Below are 23,014 nucleotides of genomic sequence, written 5' to 3' on the forward strand. Positions count from 1 at the left end.
GGCAGAAAGAATCCTAACACTAACCACACTGTCTGGGAAATGCTAGATCTCCAAGGCCAGGCCAAACAAGAACAGTGATGCTGTCCAATATGGTAGACACTAGCCATACATGGCTATTTAAATTTAAATGTATTGGGCTTCCCTGGTGATGCAATGGTTAAGAAGCCACCTGACAATGCAGGGGACGCGGGTTTGAGCCCTGGTCCAGGAAGATCCCACATGCTGCGGAGCAACTAAGCCTGTGCGCCACAACTACTGAGCCTGCGCTCCAAAGCCCATGAGCCACAACTACTGAACCCGTATGCCACAACTACTGAAGCCTGCGCGCCTAGAGCCCACGCTCCGCAACAAGAGAAGCCACTGCAATGAGAAGCCTTTGCACCTCAATGAAGAGTAGCCCCTGCTCGCCACAGCTAGGGAAAGCCCATGCACGGCAACGAAGACCCAACACTGCCAAAAAAATAAATAAATATTTTTTAAAAATTTAGAAAATAAATAAATAAATAAATTTAAACTGATTAAAAATCAAATAAAGTTCCTCAGTCACACTAGCCACACTTCATGTGCTCAACATACACCTTTGTATCTTTACCAAAAAAACGAACAAAGAAACAAAACAACTAGGTAAGCTTTGTTTTCCTTAACTACTTACAAGCAGGTAAAACTAGGCAATTAGCAACACCTTTGCAAGTTGCTGCAAAGGTACATAAATGTGCTTTCTTCTTTAAAACTGCACAATTTCTGTGGTTAATTAAAATCATTTTTAGCACTTAGGTCATTAAATCATTACATTTAAATCAACAGCACCAATCTACATTGCTTAATGTGTGTAAGTAAAACTACTATATACAGCCCTTTATTTTAAATGTATCAAGAAGGTTTGCAGGTCACAGGAACTTGGTGGCTAACCTCTTATAAAGTGATAATGACTGTGAACTTGTCTACTTTTTACATTTTCATATTTATTATGTTAGCATTCATGAAGCAAGGCACAGATTGATTTTTGGCGATAAGATCAGTTATAATATTTTTCTAGCTGCAAACATGGTTTTGTTTGCTGTGTCTATGCTAAGCCTTGAGTCTCTTGAATCCTATAGCAGAGTTTCACTACTTCTGTCATTTTGAAACTTGGAATTTTTCAGTTTTGTCTTGTACACCAGACGCTAAGAAAAAGAAATACATAATAAATCTTAAAACTTCTAGTTCTTTATTTACTAAAATTTTAAATGAACATAATAAAATATGAGTTTCCCATTTTATAGAAGAGGCACCAAGGTGCAGAGCACCAAGTTATTCATCTAAGATTCTATTATGAATATTCCTTTTCTTACCTAGTTCTTAAAATTCAGTCTTTAATCATACTAGAGAGAGTAAATACCTTCAAACTTATTCTTTCTTTTTTTATTAAATCAAAATGTCTAGGAATATACTCTTTGTGCTCCCTGCTTTGGTATTCACAGGCTGGCTAGGAGCATATAACCACTGACGGCCAGCACTGCGGGCTTGTGGAACTCTCCATCACACCGCCTTCTAAGATTGTAGACTGTTAGACAAGGACGGGACCTTCGAGATCATCCTCTCAACCCCAACCTTTCACAGAGGGGACACTGAGGCCCACAGAAAGTAAGAAGTCCCAGGGACACTTCCCTATGCAATGTCTCATTTAATCCTCATTAAGGGCAGTAACAATTCAACTTGAGAACCATTTCAATGCTGTTTAACAAGGGATTCTGGAAACCACTCATCTACCACCCATTAAGGTCATGACAGGTCCAAGATGCTGAAGATGGAAGGATGAATAAGATACAGTCCTTGCCCTAAAGAGGCTCACAGTCTATCATGATGAGCCTAAGAAAATAAGTCCAAAAAACTGCCTTGATAGAGGACGGAAACAGATTTGGTGGGGGAAGGAGGGAGGGATCACTTGCCAGCAAAGGTGAGGGAGAGATTAAGAAGGCCTTCAAAAGGAGGTGCCCTCTGAGCTGAGTCTAGAAAACTTAGAAGCTATTTGCCTGGATGGCTTGGAAGAAATTAGGAAGAGTAAATCACCTTTCGGTTAGCAAGGAATTTTCAAGTTTATTATATAAAATGACTTTCCATAGGCAGTGTGGTGAGCAATGCAGTGGAGAAATAGCAAGCAATCTAGTGGATCTAGAGTCAGAGCTAGGTCCAAATCCTAATTCTGTCTCATACTAGCTATGTAATTTGGGGTAAGATTTCCCTGAACCACCCCCAAGTCCACCCCAAGTCCTCTGGGCTAATCTGTTCTTCCTATTCTAGGAATTTCACTGTTAGTGCTTTCCATCGCTTCTGTCTGGAACCTACACAGCTATTCTCTTTGCTTTCTGATGTAAATATGCATTTACCCTTCAAAACCATACCCTACTCTTCACTGTGTGCCCCAGCATTTCCATGCCACTCTTCCTCCCCTCATTCCTCCACTTAGTCACAAAGGCCTTTCAGTTCCTCCTTCAAGGTTTACCATTTTGATCTCCAGGCCTGCCCACGGGCTGTTCCCATCGCTGGAGGGGTTACTACCTCCTGGACTCTTTTGCCCATCGCATCAGTGCCTAATCATCCTTCAGGGTCCAATCTAACATCAAGTGACAGACCTGTATTCTCTAAAGAGGGCCACAACAATATCTCCTATCCCACGTGCTTTTCGGCAATGAGAACTTGCTACTTCCCCATCAAGAAGTGAGTTTACTTTTCCACTCCCATGAATCGGGGCAAAGCTTGTGATGTTTTGATCAGTAGAGTGTGGCAGAAATAATGCTGTGACCATTGGGGGTGCAGCCTTTGACTGGCCTGGTGGCTTCCTCTTCCTGTCTCTTGGAGCTCTAAGCTGATTATATAGAAAGTCCAGGCTACTCTGCTGGAGGGAGAGGCCACATGCTAGAGCACAGAGGCACCAGACATGTGAGGGAAGAAGCCATCTTGAATGACAGCCCAGTTGAGCTCTCTGATGATTCCAGCCCCAGTCAGTATCATAAGAGATTCCCAAGTGAGAATTTTCCAGCTGAGTCCAGTTAGCCCAGAACCATGAGAGATAATAAATTGTTTTCAGACACTAAATTTCAGAGTAGTTTGCCACACAGCAAACAATAATCAGGACTTAACCACTTCCTTAGGGAAGCATTCTCTGGTGTCCCAGACTAGGTTAAATGTACTTGTTTAAGGACAGAAGGGCCTTGGTTCAGAAGGGCACCAGCACTTCTGTAAGTTATACACATCACATTTGTAATTACTAGTTTCGATGTCAATATCCCCTTAGGCAGCAACTGTCAATTCTGTTCACCCATGGACCCCCTAAACACAGTTGCAGTTCAATAAATATTTGTTGAATAAATGAATGAATTATTTTTGAGTGGTTATCTTTAGAATCACGACATTTTCTTTTCCCCCTTTTTCTTTTGTTGTTAGTACCTGACTTACATTCCTTTTACCACATAATGATTATCTCTAGCAATAAACAATAGAGGTACTGCTTTAACAACAGCCAAAAAAAATTACTCTTTAGCGTAATAAATGAATTAACAGACCAATGTGAGAGATCCAGCCCTTTGCCTGTATTTTCACAGTACAAATTAAATAGCTAAAAAGAATTTGAGAGCTGCAGTGATTTATTCATTCCATAAACATTTACTGAAGCACCTACTGTGTTCTAGGCACTGGTGATACGACAGTGAACAAGACAGACATAAATCCTACCCTTGTGGAACTTACATTCTAGAGAGCACTTACTATTTAGACACTGCTCTAAATGCCTTCAATGTCTTACTCATCTGTTAAGGTGTGGTGAGAAGGCTGATGCACTCCTCCACACTCTAGCAATCCGATCCATCCCATCCCATCCCAAATCCCAACCCTCTATGAAGTCTTTCCTGAGACTCAATCCTTTCGGATCTCTCCCTTCCCCAAATATCTAAAGCATCACTAAACAAGTCAACTTTGCAGACTGTCTTTTTCCCTCAATTAGACTATAAGCTTCTCGAGGTCAAGTCCCATACCCATGTCTCTGTCACCCAACAAAGGCAGCAGGGTCTTCCTGCTTCTTGTCTTCCTCCTTCTAAAGCAGCCTCCACATCGTTTCTCTTAACCCTTCAGGGTCTCCCCAGTAAAACAGGGCTCAGCAAACATTTTCTGTAAAGAACCAGTAATAAACAGTTTAGGCTTTGTGGGCCACACAGTCACTTTTGCAACTACACAGGTCTACGGCTGTAGTGGGGTAAATTGCCACAGACAACATGGAAATGAATGGACATGTCTGTGTTCTGATAAAGCTTTATTTACAAAACAGGCAGATAACCAAAATATGGTATATCCATACAATGGAATATTATTCAGCCTTTGAGAGGAAGGAAATCCTGTCACATGCTACAACATGAATGAACCTCGAGGACATCATACTAAGTAAAATAAACCAGTTACAAAAAGAAATACTGCGTGATTCAATGTATATTAAGAAGTCATATTCATGGAAATAAAAAGGTAGAATGGAGGTTACCAGGGCTGGAGGGGAGGAGGGAAAAGGAAGTTACTGTTTAATGGGTATAGAGTTTCAGATTTGCAAGATGAAAAGTTCTGGAGATCTGTTTCACAGCAATGTGAATATAAACACTACTGACCTTAAAATGATTAGATGGTAAATTGTATGTTTTTTACCATGACTTAAAACAACCAACCAAAAAACAAGCAGAGGGTCAGATTTTCCAGCGGGCTGTGGTTGCCAATTCCTGGCCTAGAAGATCTAGTCCAGCCCCCTGAGGAGAGGAGGAAGAAGTCAGGAGTGACAACTTTGGGTCTCAGGAGGAAGAAAGGAACGGCAGCTCCATCAATTACCAGGAATGGGACTTCAGTAAGTCACTTCCTAATCTCAGTTTTCTCATTTGCAAAATCAGCAAGTTAATGATACCTCTCTCCTAAAATAGTTGAGAGAATTAAATAGGACAATGCATGGCATGGTTCCCGGCACACGGTATAGCACATGAATAACAACAGCCTAAAAGCCCTCACCTGATGGGTTCCATCACCTTTCCTCTATGACCTCATACTCTCCTTACCCCCTACACTCCCTTCCACACCAGCTGCCCTGCCGGTTCTCCAACTTGCAGACATGTTTTCACCTCAGGGTCTTTGCATTGGTTCCCGGTACCAACATGGTGAACTCTCTCTTTAAGTGACTGTTCACGTCACCTTCTCAATGAGGCCTCCCCTGACCACCCTATTTTAAATTATGACGTGTGTCTCTGCCCTGGACTTCTGATCCCCTTTACTCTGTTTTTTATTTTTTTTTAATAACCTTTTAATTTTAGAACAGTTTTAGATTTAAAGAATTATTGCAAAGACAGTACAATGAGCTCCCATATACCCCACACACAGTTTCCTCCATGTAACATCTTGCATTCATGTGGTACATTTGTCACAATTAATGAACCAATATTGATACATTATTAACTAAAGTTCATACTTTGTTCAGATTTCCTCAACTTTTCCCTAATATCCTTTTCCTGTTCAAGGATCCTATCCAGGATATCACATGGCATTTAGTTGTCAAGTCTCTTTAGCGTTCTCTCGGCTGTGACGGTTTCTCAGACTTTACTTGTTTTTGATGACTTTGACAGTTTTGAGGAGTGCTGGTCAGGTATTTTATAGACTGTCTCTCAACTGGGATTTGTTTAATGTTTTCTCATGTTAAGACTAGGGCTGTATATTTGGGGGAGAAAAACTACAGAGGTAAAGTGCCATTCTCATCATATCATAACAAAAGTAGATACTATCAACATGACTTACTACTGCTCACGTTAACCTTGATCACCTGGCTGGACCCTTCTTCCTTATGCATCTACCATCTTCTAACAAACCACTCAATTTGCTTATTATTTAATGTCTAGTGTTTCTCTCACCCCACTAAAGTATAAGCTCCTCGAGGGCAGGAATTGATGCTTATTTTGTTCACTAATGTATCCCAAGTACATAGAGAATGCCTGACACACACACACAAAAGGCACTAGATAGACACACGTTGAATGAATACATTGTTACTCCTTTGCATGACATTCATCGCCCTTCATGACCTATCCACCTCTCCAGTTTGTCGTTCCTAACCAACATTTTAGTCCTCCATGTTTTGGCCCAAGCTGGGGAGCCTTCCGAATTGCTCAGGCTCTCAGAACACCCTGGGTTTGCCACAATGTACTGTAATGATGAACAATTTCTCTCCATCCCACTCTACACTCCAAGCTACTTGACAGCAGGCATGATGCCTTACTGACCCTCCTATATAATCTCTATGTCTTCATCTTTTGGGGCTCCATTTTCCAACCTTTCTCCTTTTGGAATTTATCTTTTCCCTAGGATGTATAGGCCTCAAATTCACTACAATACAAGGGTCTAATGCGAAGTTTAGTCTCCATAAATGAACACCTCTTACTAGCTTGCCTCATTTGGTTTTGAAATTAATTAATTAAAAAATAATAACAACATGGGCTTCCCTGGTGGCGCAGTGGTTAAGAATCTGCCTGCCAATGCAGGGGATATGGGTTCGATCCCTGGTCCGGGAAGATCCCACATGCCGCAGAGCAACTAAGCCTGTGCACCACAACTACTGAGCCTGCACTCTAGAGCCTGCGAGCCACAACTACTGAGCCTGTGTGCCGCAACTACTGAAGCCCGCGTGCCTAGAGCCCGTGCTCCGCAACAAGTGAAGCCACCGCAATGAGAAGCCCGCACGCAGCAATGAAGACCCAATGCAAAAAAAAAAAGACCCAATGCAGCCAAAAATAAATAAAATAAATAATTTTTAAAAAAATAATAATAATAACATATTCAGACAGGTCAAAATATGAACAGGCCTTTCCTCTGACAAAGTGAACTGAGTGAAATCACCGTGTGGGTGCAGTGTGGTTTGCCTCCACACAAAAAGTGGAAATCAGGAGCTATTAGAACTGTGTTCTAAATCTGGCTCAACCACACACGTGCTGGGTGGCCTCTGGCAAACCATTAAACCTCTGGGTACCTTACTCAGCTACCTGTATCCAACAACATTGCTAATATCAAATTGCTTCACACGTGGCTCATTCACCAGGTAGCTGTTCCAACATACCTTTAAAAAATGTAAACTGCTATATAATTATGGAGCCCTCCACTGGACCTCACCCATTCAAGAACCACCTGCTCCTGTCTTTCCCTGGAAAGATATGTCAGCCAACAACAGCCAAGTCAGCAGCCAACTATTTATAACACCCTACTTTTCAGCCAAACTCAATGATCTACAGACACTTTATTTTATTTTTATAAAGAATACCCTTTCTGTAAAAAGGATTATTTCCCCAATGTAACAGATTGAGAAACGGAGGTCCATTTGTCAGTGTTGTCATAAAAGCTCAATCCAAAGAATCCCATGCATGCATCAAAATGTTAACAGGATGCAGAATCAGTGTATTACTGTTTCCTAACAAGGAAATCTGCTGTTTACATGCTCATTAGGCAAGGCTAATTAGCAGGATGAATACAGCAGTCCTTCCACACAGAAGTAGAAGCAGATATGAGTAATAATACCAGCTTGGCCCACACAGAGATGCCACTTTCTCCCAAGCTGGATGGTAAAAACGCTGACTTCCTCCCACTTGACTAAATGGCTTGTATTCAGAACGTAATGCGTGCTCAAGAGGGTGTCTGGTGCCATGTAGTTTTAGAAGCAGCTGGACTATGGAGAAAAATGCAATACCAAAGACACCTAGGATAAACAGTTTCTGCCAATTCATTTTCAAACATGAGAAACAAGGGTGATTATAAGAATGGTCAGCACATGTGGCTCTCACACGGTCTTCACTTTGGTTAAGGCCACAGCTGACTGTAAATTTTCTGAGAGCTACATAATGTAAAGGCTCCACCACAAGAGAATATGACCCTAGTAAGGATGCTTCTGGATTATCAGGCTACAGGAGGTTATGCTTTTTCATGGTGCTTTGTCATAAAGACATGTTGTAATGTAAGCATGTTGATGGAGCACCGGCAAGCCAAGAGCAGCAGATAAGGAAATGGTGCCTCTGTGGACCTCATAAGAAGAGTTCAGGGGTTCTTTCAGAGGAGAAAGACAGCTAGAAACACAAATGGAATCCCATCTTCATAGGCCTGAGGGAACATTAAATGGCTACATTTATCTAAGTTTCAATAAATGAGAAGTGTATTGCCAGGCAATACCTAAGGAACATACCATTTAGAAATATAATTTTGTAGTGTTTTTCCCAGTTATGAAGGTAGTAAACACATAAAAACTCTGGAAAATACTGATAGATATGGAAAAGAAAATAAAAATCAGTCATGATCTCAGAACTAAATAGTTAGGTGTGTTTTTATCTAATATTTAATTGGAATCAGATTATATAAAGTACACAATTTGGGCACACTGTCTGTTTAAAGACCTGCTCAAAAAGCAAATACCAGTAATTATTAACCGTAAAGAGAAAAAAGAAATGTCTCAGAGTGTGCTGTGCCCACCGATACCTTACAGCCTGGCACAAGGCCCCACCTGACTGAACTCTCTTCCACCCTATCCAGGGACCTCCCCTCTATACTGCCACTAGGGCACTGCAAAGCCCTGACCCGCCTCGAGCATGTCAACCGGCCCCTCCTCAAACCCTTCCTCCCCAGGTTTCATGGGCACCGCGCTCTGTTTTCCTCTCGTTTCTACCCTCTCCTTCTCTGTTCCATTTTCCTCCTTTCCTTCCTGGTCTGCTCATCAAATAAGGGCATCACCTCAGCTCTCTTCTCTGACTACAGCCGCACGTACTCCTCGGGTCAGTTTAGCCCCACAATTACCTCCATGCTCACACCTCCCAAATTTCCACCTTCAGTCTCCATGGGACTCTGGTCCCATGTCCCCAACTTTCTGTAGGACATTTCTATCTGGCTTATCATCTGGCAAAATGAAGCTCAACTTGTCTAAAGCCACACTCAGTTGTTCACGCAACAATTATTTGCTGACTGCTCACTATGGGTTGGGTGCTGTCTGAGGTACTGGGGAGACGGTAGCAAATAAAACCCTTCAATGCAGCTCCCACTGACAACAGGGCCCAACTCTCTAACCTGACACTCTAGGCCTTTCACAGTCTTGGACTAGCTTGCCTGTCCAACTTCCCGCTTCCCTTCCATGAGACATTCTTTTCCTCCAAACTGGGATGCTACTGCTCAAATTTTAGGCTTTCCCAACTCCAAAACTTTGCTTACAGTTATCTCTGAGGTACCGTCTCCCCACCTCTACCTACTGAAATTCTATCCACTCTTCAAGCTTACTTGCCGCCTCTTCCACAAGCTTTCTGTGATTCCTCACCCTAAAATGGTCAGCTCTTTCTTTAAATGTCCAGAGAATGGCTTTGGTACTGCCTCCACAACTTACACTGCATGCTGCCTGTTCCTTCTGAAATGATGATGATAATAATTATATTATCTTATATTATTATAATATAATATATTATATTATAATAACTACCAAAAGCATATTTTGTGCCAGGTACATTGCTCAGTACTTTATATCTCTAAGCCTCACCATGTGCAAAGTGGGTACCATTATTCCCATTTTTACAGATGAGGAAACTGAGGCGAAATGACACCTAGTAACTTTCCTGAGGTCACACGCCTACCCTACTGGACTTACAGCAACTTGGGCACAGCAATTCTACCCCATTTCATTTTTACAACCCTCACTGGGCCTAACACAATGGCTAGTACACAATGGGTGCTCAGTAAATATGGGCCGAATGAACAACTGCATAAAGAGTATGTTTTCAAAGTACTGACGTCTGTAAATATAAACACCACTCTGGTTTTCTGGCGAAAGTATATTTGAATTCATTATAAGCTCGTTTAAGTAAAATTTGGCATGCTTTCCAAAACGTTATGTTGACTTGAGCTTTTAAATTTTTTCTTGGTTAGAAAAAGCTTCCAAGCTATTGAAACCGGGTTTAAAAATAACATGGCAAAGGTCAGGTAGCAAAGACCTCACTCAGACCTTTTATAGAAACAAAAGCGCCTATGCAGTGCTTGGGAATTATTTTGTGAACCACTCCAAATCCATAGCTTGGCTGGTCTAATTTTCCAGTGACTTAGAGCTCAAGCTCTTTTTAATACCAGAAAGGACATGTTCCCTTTGAAATACCCCCGGGCAATCAACCTAAAGCATTTTTCAGTCCATCTCTGCGCTTACTGTTTGCCACTTGCAAAAATCATTGAGACATTTGATGCCCCAAGATGTTTTCCCAGAAACCAACCTAAATATAAGTGTGGGGCTTCAAATCTCCAATTGCTCTGCTATTGAAGGCAGCAATGTTATTATGCCCCTGTGGCACCCACTGCATTGGAAAGCCAAGACTTCTGATTGAGAAGCCCATTTTCATAAAACCACCAGCATTCCAAAATGTCCTGGTTTTAGAAGCAAAACAGACAGACACAGAATTCAGTTACTTAAGTGTCTAAAAATGCAGACTCAATGTTTTCCATTCCCCGTTACCTCCATGGCAGGAAACAGTGATTTAAAAACAAACAAAAGAATCACTCAAATTATCTTCATCCTAGGACTGAGGTGAAGAAGTTGAAAAGTTCCATCATAAAAACCACGTGTGCTAGAGTCACCCTCCAACTGCAACAGGGAATAACTAGTACATGGAGGTGCCATCTAAACCAGCTGGCATGAGACCTCGTAATGGCCACCCCAAGGAGGTACATTGAGACCCAGCTATGCAAGATACCCGAAAAAGCTAAAGAAATAGCTTTTCAGATTAGCATCTTTAGATTTAAAGATGTCATCAGCTCATATAACTAATTGACTTTATTGAGAATAATCGTCTTCACATGCATGGTTTAGAGTATGGTTTATAAAGCACTTGATAAGCTTCTTGATAAAAATTTGTAGTAATCTCAACAGAGAGAGGTAAGTAAAGTAGCAGGATTATTTTAGAGATGATGAAATAGAGACCAAAATGACTCATCTCTTGTCAGTCGAAGGCCCCATGGGGAAGAAAAAGAAGTTCCTAGAATCCCTGTCAAATTACTGAGTCCAAGTTCAATTACCTTTTAAACCACTTTAAATCACTCAGGGGCCCTGACGCTAGAAGAACCATAAACAAGGAGTAAGGTGAATTCAATCCATGAGCCACCCAGTTTTGAGGGATTTTGATGGGACAGACGTGTGGCAATGGGAAGAACACACATTTCTGACACCAAGAAAGGGTTCATGTCCCAGCACTGCCTTCTAAGCTGAATGACCTCCAGCAAGTCAGGTTGACTCAGGATGTCTTGGCCCTTCTTATCTGCAAAATGGAAATCCTTCCAACGTCTGTCTCCATCAATGCACCTCTCCATTAGAGAGCTGTAATGCACAAATGCAGATAATATATGTGAAATTTTTGTAAAATCTAAAACAATTACTATTCCTATTAGAAGCTAGTTGATTTCTAACCACACAACCATTTATACTCAACAAGCGCTCACAGAGGATGGACCAAGTACCCAAACACTATGTTAGATGATGCTACAGACACAAAACACAGCTTCTGCCCTCAAAGAGCTTAATAGCTAGTGGGGAAACAATACAAAACCAAGTATAAAAAGTGCCTTAACAGAAGTATACAAAAGGTGTTATGGGAACATAAATAAGAAGTCATTACTAATCAAGGGACAATAAAAAGTCTTAAGTGACAGAACACAATTGAATGACATAATAACATGTATAGAGATGACTTCAGCGGAAAGAAACCAAAGACAAACGAAACGTACAAATAAAACCAATCAGACCTGCTCTAAAAATGATGCTGCTTCTGGCATGAAGCTGTCAACCTACAGGAATATCTCTAAAGGTCCCACCAAAAGCTGAGCTCAAAGTGAACTAACAAACAATTGCACAAATGGGAGGCACAAGTGCAGAGGGCTTCCTCACAAGCTGCCCAAGTCTATCCAACCCACAGAATCTATCCGACCCACAGAAACATCCCTGGCCAACAGAAGCATTTGCTGGGTGGCTAAGATGTCATGAGAAATGAATCCTTGCCTCACTTCCTGTTGACTTTAATTCCTTAGGTCACCGCAGCTGATTACCAGAAGGGAGAATACTCACCACTTTAACCGTCAAAGCAACAACCAGCTTATGGGTTAGCACATATTCACAAAACCGGTTCCTCTGGGCATTTAGGGTGAACGTACATGAGAAGTAGTTAACTGATTTTTTTTCTTTCCTGGCTACATTTGAACCTGCTAAAAAATGAGGCTGGGTCTTTGTTGAATGGCACCCAGAGAGTACCAGACCCATGATAAGGTCTAAGCAGAAGGTGACTCACTTCTTATTTGAAAGGACAGACGTACCCAGTGGTGATGGGCTGCACCCATGACCCTTCCCTCCCTTTTGGACTCAATCTGTGACCATGACCTTGACCTTGGTTGGCTACCAAGCAGCCTCTCACCAATTCCATCAGGAAACAAGCAAGGCTGCCAAAAGCAGACAAAACATTGTCTTTGACCCTCAAAGATAAGGACAAGGCAAGGTAAAATAAGAGGACGAGTCTTTGTTATTTTACTATGTACTACATGAAGGCCAGAAAACTCTCTGCCCATCATACAGGACAAAGGAAAAGTTTACAAAGTATGAAGAGGAAGAACAGTAAGAACTACATTTTCATCCACAAATCTGGGTTTAAATTTCTTTTATTGTGGACTATTATCATTGGTACTCAATGGATTTTTACAAAACAAGTCTGCAACGTGTAAACATTCGGAAGTTGAATTCTGGAGCTCTGATTGGTCTTATTTCTGTGACTGTTTTGATCTGACATTAGGATGATAGGCTTATGGTAGCTGGGACTCAAATAGTTGCCCAGCATCAGAGACAACTACTGTTATACTAAACCCTTCAAAAATGCCCTATAGAGGACTCCTTCAACGTGGATGGACATATGTTAAATGTGGAATGATGTATTTAATGAAACGTTTAAAAACAAAATAGAGTTCTTACAACTCCTACACCAAGACCAAGATTTAAGAGTCATCACTAACATTTATTGAGCACTTCCTAAGGTCATTATGTGAAGCCCTTTATCTTCATTATGTTGTTAAATCTTCACAACAACCTTATCGGAGAGCTGCTATTATTATTACCACTTTACAGATAAGGAAATTGAGATTTAAAGAAATGCAGTACTTTGTCCAAGGTAATATGGCCAGTAAGTGAGTGGAAACAAACCTCTAAAATGCACATACTGTCCTGTATAACAATTAACAGCAAACTAATTACTCTGAGATAATACAGCTAGAATTTTACATACAAGGTGCTTTGAATTTTAATGTCAAACTTCAGCAACTTTAATATTTATTTTTTAAATCTTTCTGTTTGTTAATCCCACAACTCAGAAAGTTAATTGCTAAATATCCAGGGAAATAGTTTATACTTAATTTACAAAAAAAAAAAAAAAATCACCTCTGTACTATTTCTGTGTCATTGTAAATTCTCTAAGGGAATAGTGGATGATAGGTGTCTGAACAAACAGAATAAAAGGCTGTTCTCTAACTAAATAGCTAACCTCAATTCTCTCAGTGACCTTGGACATATTGCTTGGAATGTCTGCAAGGGTATAATAACTGTGACTCCATTTAGGCCAAACAAGTGCTTTTGCAAATGTTTACATAGTCCTAATTGCCCAAACCTTTTACTAATGTTTCCCGAAGACATCATTTTTCATTTAGCCAATAAATAGAAACACTTGTAAAAATGTTTGCTTTAAAAAAAAAAAAACCTGCAAACAAGTGTTTCTGTCAAAAGAATTAAAAGGAATATTTTCAAATTAGATGTGACTATAGATAATTCAAACATGCTTTGACTATTAAGGCATGTCCAAAAAAACTGCCTCCTTCTAAAACCAACTTAACTTTTTTGGGGGACAGCGGGTGGATAGGGGACAAATATCAATGTATATGGGATTCAAGCAAAATAACAAAGTTGACCCACAATCTTCAGTCTTGTTTCTTAAGTGTACTAAAATATGATATGCCTAAGTTTTATATGACCACACTACAGTGAAAATATAAACATCATATCTAACCTCTCAGTGAAGGGTAATTACTTTTGGACCACTAGATCTGGAACTAGAAGACCTGAACTGCCCATGCACTACTACTAGATGTGTGATTCCAGGCAAGTCATTTGAACCTGAATTCTAGTTATTTCAATGCAGGTCAAATAAGGATCCCTGTCCTACCTTCTCCAAAGGTTGTTTTGGAATGTAAATCAAATGACATAACGTAGTGCTTTGTGAACTCAAAGGCAGGGTACAGGATGCCAACAGGGGTCATCCGGGGTCATCCATATGGTACCAGGGAAAGGGTCACCACAGTCTCTTTGATCTCCTCCCATTATAAACCAACAAACTGGTGGAGAGAGTGGTGACAGCAATCAGTTTAGGAAGCTCTGAGATAAGGTTTTAATTAACTCAAGGGCTCCTCCTGCACTGTTCAGGCAAAATGAGTTGCTGCACATCAGGCTTTCTGGTAGTCTTAGAGTGGAAGGATTCAGTAGTGCAAGATTCAGGGTGATTCAAAAGGAATGCCTCTTCTCAAAGAAGAAAAAACAAATAAGTAAAATACTCCCTTGTCTCCCAAGTTCCTGTACAGGTAGGATACTCTGTCCCTCCTCCTTTCCTCTTCCAAGTTTCTTAAAGAAATCTTTTTTTTTATGCTTTCTGACTCCACTTCTCACCCATTCATTCCTCCCTGCAGAAGCACTGATTCTGCCCCAGGTGAAACTGCACAGGCAGAGGTCACCAACACTTTCCTTTTGGCTAAACCCAGGAGGTTTTTCACTCCACATCTGACTGACCTCTCAGCAGGATCTGACCTACTCAACACCCACTCTTTGCATTGCTCTCATGAAAGCACTGATGTAGTCTCTTCCGGTATTTCTCCTTTATCTCTGGATGCTCCTTCTGGTCCCCTGTATGAGCCCCCTTCCTATGCCCACATCATAATGTAGGTGTTCCTCCGTTTTCCCCATAACCCTCTTATTTAGTTCCTCTTCCACCTGGGTGATCTTCTCCATCCCCATGGCTTTGGCAGCAGTCCATGTGACAGATGAGAAACATTATCATCCTGAGCTCTAGACCCACACGCAGCTGCCTTTCAGACATCCCCTAACTCCTAACATGCACAAAACCAAACTCCTCATCTTACCCTCAGCCTGCCCCTCCTCCTGGCATTCTCCATATAGTGAAGGATATCATCATCCTTGACCCTGCTGGCTCCCTCCCCCACAAATCACTCCAAATCAGCAAGTCATGCTAATTCTACCGCTGCGAGATCTGCCAAATTTATCCATTGCTCTCCTTCTTTATGGCCTTAGTTCAGACCCCACCATCCAGTTTCCTCCCTTCAGTCTTTCCCTCCACTAATCCATTCGCCACACTGCAGTCAGAGAGGGCTTTCTAAAATTAAAACCCTGTTATCTTCTGGATAAATCATATACTCCTTAACATTGCCTATAAGAGCTCAAGTCCACTTACTTTCCTGGGCTTACCTCTTAAATCTCCATCGTCTCTACTCTGCACCCCAAAACACACAGGCACACAACTTGGCTAACTCTTGTTCAGCCTTCAGGTCTTTGCTGAGGTATCACTTTTTCCCGACCTCCCACGTCCATTTTGAACATCCCTCTTGTGTGTTCCCATAGCACACTGATTTCCTCAATTATAATGCTTTTCACTCTGTGTAAAAATAGCCTGCTTACTTGTGTGTCTCCCCCACTAGACTGTAACCTTCATGAAGGCAAGGATTGTGCCTGTTTTCTTCAAGATTGTATTGCTGGTTCCAAGTACAAGAGGTATGTGCCACGGCACAAAATAAGTGCTCAATTCTTACTTGTTTAATTAACAAACCAATGAATCTCTGAGGGTGGAAGAGAAGTTGTTCTGGAAAAGTCCATGGGAAAAGATCAATTAGCTAATTTCCTGGAGCATAAAAACTGCTGGTTACATTTCCAATGTTTTCTAACCTATAATATATGTTCCTTGTTCTATGAAAATCTACATTTATAATCACATCTATAGACTACAAGGTAAAATGGATATTTAGCAATTTCCCAGTTAGATAAATGTCCACAAGTAAACTGGATAATGCAGAACAGGGCAGCTTCAGTTTGTACTGAATTATAAATTGGTTACACTAATCACGGTAACTAGACAAATAAATCTCTCCCATACTCATAAATGTGGCATAAAATCAGGGAATCCAATTTAAAACACATAACTAAAATTGACAGTTAATGAGTATATGAAAAACAAACAAAATGTTAATGAAAATAGCATGCCTGACATCTCAATACAATGGCCTCTATATTTTGACTTTGGTTTTTGCTCATAATTCATGTTGCCATTAACATTAATTACCCTCATGGACCAAATAAACTTCATACCTTACTGTCAATATGAAGGTGAACTATGTGGGCTTGTTATTGCTGTCTGGTAATACCTACAGTAGCCAATGAAACAGAGCAAACACAATGCACGGAATTTACTACTGGTGGTTATTCTTACCACACTCTCACTCATTACTCAATTCTCTGCATTAGCTTGCACCAGAAACTCCAAGCTAGCATACAGTTCCGCTACTTATGAACCATATATAAAATCCACTCTAAAAGAAAAAGGAAAAAGAAAAAAAGCAATTCCTTGCTAGATATCCCTCCACAGGGTTTCTTTTGAAGGGTTAACACTCCCCATGCAGAAAATCAGCATTTGGCTAACAGCCAGTGGAGCAATAGACACTTTCCATACTTTTCTACAGGTGTTGGAGGAGAGTGTAAAGTGAAAATAGAAAAGGGAGCTAGTAGGAAAAAAAGAAGGAGTAGCAGTGGTCTGGGGCTCCTGCAAACTGTCTAGAGATGGAGAATCCTAAAAATTCTGCCCAAATGGTCTAACCTTTTCAGGTTTCTAATAAAATCAGGTCTTCTGAAACCAGTAATTAAAGTAGTACCCCTCTACCTGCCTGTTTCTTAAATTTGTAAATGTATGACGTGACTTCAAGTATTATGGGAAGGCTGCACACATGATTAAACTGGAATAGAGTATATTAAGTATCTGATAAGTATTCAATAAATATTAGCTTTGGATGTTTTTTAATGCAGATGTTACCGGCCTACATCCAGTTTGGTTTTCCTAGTAATAACGTGCAGAGGGCTTTTTCTTTTTCTTTTTTTTTGTTTTTTTGCTAATGGTCATATATCCATCACAGTTCTTTGTTTTCCACTTATATAATTAACCTGAGTCCATAACCCAAAGCCTAAAATCCATCAATCTATGAGAAAACAAAGACAATGAAAGTTCAACCGTGAGCTTCCTTTTTCTATCATTTCAGTATGATATTCAGCCATCCTTCCACCATAAACCTTTCACTGATTACCCTTATCGAGAAATAAGTTACCCAACTTTATTTCAATCTTTCCAACCATATTTATCATATCCTATCTTCTAGTCTTTCTTTAAAACATCACTTCCTGCCATATATTAAGTTATTTATGGGTTTTTATATTCTCCATTACTTGACTGGACAATGTCTTAGATTCATTGTATTCTCCACAACATAGAGTTTTAACAGCTTTTAAAATAATGTTTATTGACTATTATGGTTATAAACAATTACTATATACTTATTGTTAAACATTTTGAAAATACAGAAAGTATAAAAGGGAAAATAAACAATGCCTATTCATCCTCCAATGAGAAAAAAGCACTGCCCCATTTTGGCCCTTTCAGTCCCTTTCCTTATGTAGGTAGATCTTTCTGTTTTTTTAAACATAGTTGAGAGTTGACTGCATATACAGTTCTCTAGCCTATCTCCCCCCATTTAGCAAAAATTGATAGATACCTTTCCACCCTGTTAAAACTCTTCATAAACATCCTTTTACAAATCTGTATAACACCATGTCTTTTGATGACAGCATAATTTATTTAAACTGTTCCCCTCTTGTTGGGCATTTAGACTATTGCCAATATCTGACTTTTCTAACCAAAGCCATATTAAGCACTTGTGAACATTAACTTTTAAAATATTTCTCATAAGTTCCTTTGGACAGACTGCTAGGAGTGGAACTACTGGATCGAGGAGTGGACACATTTAGTGAGACTTTTCGTACATTCAGCCAATGAGTTTTTCAGAAAGGTTTAACATCTGTGCACCCCTCACAGCATCTGAGAGTGTCTCCTCCACTACACACTACCTGATGTGGAGAATTAGAATTTTTAAAAATCTATGTAAATTTGAGAGCTGGAAAAATGGTCCCTTGCTGTTGTTTCAATTTCATTTCTTTGATTAATGGAAAGAGAATGCATTTTCATACGACTATTAGCCATTTAGTTTTCTCTTGTATGGGTAGTCTGTTCCTGTCTTACTAGTTTTCTTTTGCCGCGTAACAAGTTCCCACAAGCTCAGTACCTTAAAACAACACCCATTTCTTACTTCACAATTCTGAAAGTCAGAGTTTGGGCGGGGTTGGCTGGGTTCTCTGCTCAGGCTCTCTTTCACAAGGCTGAAATCAAGGCATTGGCTAGGCTGCCTTTACCAGAACTAAAGGTTCTGGTAAAGAATCCAGTTCTGAGCTCATTCAGTTTGTTGGCCCTCGGTCTGAGGTTCCAGTTTCCACACTGGGTCATGCAAAGCAATTCTAGGGCTCCGGCATTTCTCAAGGCCGTCCCCATTCCTTCTCAAGTGTCACCTCCATCTTCAAAACAGCAACAGCATGTTCAGTCCTTCTCAGGCTTCATATCTCTCTGATTTCCCCAGCCAGAGAATGCTCTCCTCTTTTACAGGCCCCTTTGATTAGATTTGGCCCACCAGCTAATTTCCCCATTTTAAATTCAACTGTGCCATATAAAGAAACATGATCAAGGGAGTGATATTGCATCATATTTACGGGTTCCGGGGATTAGGGTATGCAATCTTGGTGGAGGGGCATTTTCAGAACTGTGCCTGCCATAGGGTATTAGATGTTGTTTCTTATCATTTGTTTGTGCTCTTTATGATGTTTTAATTTCATGAATTTACCAAATAAGTGAATCTTACTGATGACTGCCAGAAGTTGCATTTTCACAATGGCAAAGACAACTAAGGATGGGGCTGCTGCGTGCTAATAAAGATTCTGAACACACTCGGTCCTCCGTACCCTTGGGTTCCACATCCGCAAATTTAACCAACCAGAGACTGAAAATATTTGGGGGAAAAAAACTCCAGAAAGCTCCAAAAAGCAAAACTTGAATTTTGCTGGGCACTGGGCAACTATTTACATATCATTTACATTGAATTTACAATTCTTTACATAGAATTTACATTATATGAGGTATTATAAGTAATCTAGAGATGATTTAAATTATACCAGAGGATGTGCGTAGCAGAGGTTATATGCAAGCACTACGCCATTTTATAAGGGACTTGAGCATTCTTGAATTTTGGTATCTGTGGGGGGTCTTGGAAAAAAATTCCCCTTGTCTACCAAGGGATGATTGTATATGACTTTGCTAACATTGGTATTTTAAAAAGATTTAATTGTGGGGAAAAGTACAATATATAAAATTTACTATCTTAACTATTTTTAAGTGTACAGTTCCGAACTATTAAGTACATTCACATTGTTGTGCGACTAATCTCTAGAACGCTTCATCTTGCAAAACGGAAACTCTATACCCATTTAACAACTCTCCATTTCGCCCCTCTCCCAGCTCGTGGCAACCACCATTTTACTTTCAACATTGGTATATCTTTATTTTATGTATTTATTAACAAACATGTATATCGCAATTACTACATGCGCTGTTCTAAGAACTTTAAAAATATTAACTCATTTAATCGTCATAACAACCCTATGAAATCAGTACTGCTATTATTTCCATACTACAGATTAAGAAATATAGCAAATAAACTGCCCAAGGTTACACAATAGGAAGTGACCAAGCAGGAATTCAAACCCAGAATGGCGTTATAGTTCTTGCTATGAACCATTACACTGTGAAAATACTCACTGAAAGACAAACTCATCAGGCATTAATATTATTTCCTTGATGTGCATGACTTTAAAACACTTTTCTATGAGCAATTTAATCTAATATTCTTCTAGTACCTAAAAGTTAGACTATGTGACCAAGGTGACACATGCCTACTGACCTTTTAGCCCAATTTTGGTTAAGGCATTTGTTTTTGAAGTTAATGAAACAAAAATTGCCTTATATCTTAAGGTGCGCCAATTATAATTTACGTGTGGTATTTTATAATAAAGTATCTTATGAATGAATACAAATCACAATTCACTATGACTACTGAAATTATAATATTAAAGGAAAGAACCCCAGGTATTTCTCTTTTCCAAGAAGAAAAACACTTCCAAATTAGTTTACAACAGCATAGCTCAATCTCAGTTTAACCTAGTACATTCAAATCTGTCCTGCTTTGCAAGCTATAACTCTAGACCAGTCTCAATTTGTCATTCACTTGTATATCTCAGTAGTAACAGTTTATTTGAGGAGTGGGTCTGAAATGTCCTTATCTCGATCTTTTAGCTTAGTAATCCTTTCATGGAAGACCAAATCATGCTTGTCATCAGTCACATAGTGTCATTTACTGTATATTAAAAATGAACAAGGTCAACAGAAGGAACAATCGTTGTAGTCTGAAAGCCCCAGTTAGATGGGAGTTAAAAGCTCTGCTGAGGCTTGGTTTCTAGGACCCAGGAGGGGCGGCGGGGTACTAAAAACAACACACAGAACAGGATCAGCTATTTCAACTGCTTTCTACTTACATACCTGATTCATAAAAATAAACAGACAACGCATCATACAGTCTCCCCTCACCTATTATCCACTGCACTGCTGTGCAGTTTCCAGGATGAAATAGAAACCAGAGCATGGAAGAAACAGCAAAATCACCGCTACCCCAGGGAGCTTCTCGGATACTCACAATGCTGTCATCCCCACACCCTTCCCGCAGTGGCCAGTCGGGCAGCACAGAAGCAGGCAGATGCTCACCTGGCCGCCGGCTACTTCTCCCCCTTCACCTGCGGGGCCTGCAGCCTACTTCTGGCTGGGGTTCGGCTTTGGCAGCCAGCTCTCCTCACGGTCACGGCCCGTTCGGCCACCGACCATCCCGGCCCGGCTCTCTGTTTACAAGCGCTTCTTGCGGTCCCACACTTAAATGCTTCCTCCCAGCAGCCCGGGAAGCGAGACTCGGACACACAAGGTTCCAGGCCGCAAGGACTCGTCTTTCCTGCCTTAGGGACCTAGCGCCACTCAGGGCCTGACCGCACCCTCCCGGCCTCCTTATCTCTTTGTTTTCTTACGCACAGTTTTCATCACACACTTTTTGAAAACAATGGTATGTGCCGCAAAGTCTCCTCACTGCTTCTCCCAACGCACAGATGGATGTTTGCAATTGGAAAATGTCACTTGAAACATGCCAGGGACCAGACTTGTTATTTAGCAGCTCCCTTGGCTAAGAAAATTAGAGAGAGAAGTTCTTTCTGAAAATAGAACTATTAGAACCTAGAGATTGCTTCACATTTCAGGTTTGGAGCTGCGATGAAAATCAATTTTCACTCCCCTTTCATGTTGTAGCCAGCAGGTTGAAAGAGGATGGTTTTGAGAGGAGGTCTTAACCCCCATTCGGATTCCCAGCAAAACAGAAAGTGTGTGTGTATGTATGTGTGTGTACGCACACTGGTGGGCAACCTGAGTGCTCTTTTGTGAGACACTCCAACCCCCCCCCCCCACAGTGACTTTGGCCACGTTGCAAGAGGATAGGGTGGTCTTGATCTCGGAGAGACAGCAGTGAATGGTGCTGAAGAGAGATCCTAGTTCCCTGCCCAGGAATTGAACTTGGGGAGCCTTGATAAAAACCGGGAATCCTAGCCAATAGACCAGGGGCGGGGGGAGGGGAGGAGGGCTGCGCGCAACTTTTTGCTGAGATGGATCCCACCGCAGAAGCCTGTGGGTGTATGTCGGTGTACGTCCACACTTATTATGGGGTGGCGCCCCCTCCCTTTTTGACCCTCAAGGAGCCTTTCTGCACATGCGCAGACAGGGACGTTTTCCTTGACCTCGGGAGTGGTCGTCTTATCTCTTTACTTTAGCAGAGCTCAGCTTCTGCCACTAGCTTTGCCCTTGGAGTGAGAACAAAGCTTCAATTTTACTCCACTTGACAAACACCAGCTGTCCAGCCCAAGGGCCCATCTATCTCCTACCTCAGTCTGGCTGGAAGACCTTCCTTGAAGTCTCCTGCTTTATTCTCCATCATAGCACACTTAGCCATTTTCTCAATTTATAATTACACATTTTAAAAATTTACCTGTTTTATTGGCTTCTCCACTCCCACTCCAGCCTCACCTATAAACTCCCTGAGGGCAGAAACTATTTTGGTTTCACTCACCACCACATAATAGGCACAAAGCACAGTGTGTAATGTATATATGTTTGAATGAATGAATGAAGAAATGGACACACACAAAAAAATTGTCAAAGGAGGCCAGAGAAACAGCATGATAAGATTCGAAAAATCTGATTCCTGCACTCCCTTAAAGATTAATAAGAGAATCTTTAACCATTGAATTTTTAAAAATGTCTCTTTTGGTTGATGTTTAGAGTTTAAATGTTTGTTTGAAAACTTATACTGCAATTCAAGATACCTCTCTTGTTCCTCAAACATGCAGTGTTCTCTTTTGCCTCAGGACTTTTGACACTGGGTTTCCTCTGATGAGAGCTGTCACCCCTGCCCCATCCCTTTAGCCTGGCCAACTTCTTGCTTTTTAAGCCGCAAGTGGCATCACACCTCTCCTGGAAATCTCTGACAGAGAAACCTGATCCTTTAAACATGCCCAGAGGAACTCACATGTTCCTCTATAAATGCACTCATCACATTGTACCAAATTCATCTATATACTCATTAGTCTTCCCAGGCCACTGATTCTCAAACTTCAGCATGTTACAGAATCTTCTAGAATAGT

The 23,014-nt window shown here is 40.8% G+C and overlaps 1 protein-coding gene across 8 annotated transcripts in view; it reads right to left on the minus strand.

Moving 5' to 3' along the window:
* The window catches only part of PLEKHM3 (pleckstrin homology domain containing M3), a 182,254-nt gene extending 161,061 nt beyond the window's left edge, over positions 1-21,193 (minus strand). For 6 of the 8 annotated variants that reach the window (XM_061204302.1, XM_061204347.1, XM_061204339.1 and 3 more), the window contains exons 1-2: positions 21,045-21,193; positions 4,011-4,143 (exon numbers count right to left, since the gene is read on the minus strand). The gene's annotated coding sequence lies outside the window, so the exon portion shown is untranslated. The other 2 variants (XM_061204321.1, XM_061204312.1) reach the window with 2 other exon arrangements.
* Between the last annotated feature and the right edge of the window lie 1,821 nt (positions 21,194-23,014).

Source organism: Eubalaena glacialis, chromosome 1 (assembly GCF_028564815.1).
Source record: "Eubalaena glacialis isolate mEubGla1 chromosome 1, mEubGla1.1.hap2.+ XY, whole genome shotgun sequence".
Taxonomy (NCBI): Eukaryota; Metazoa; Chordata; class Mammalia; order Artiodactyla; family Balaenidae; genus Eubalaena; species Eubalaena glacialis.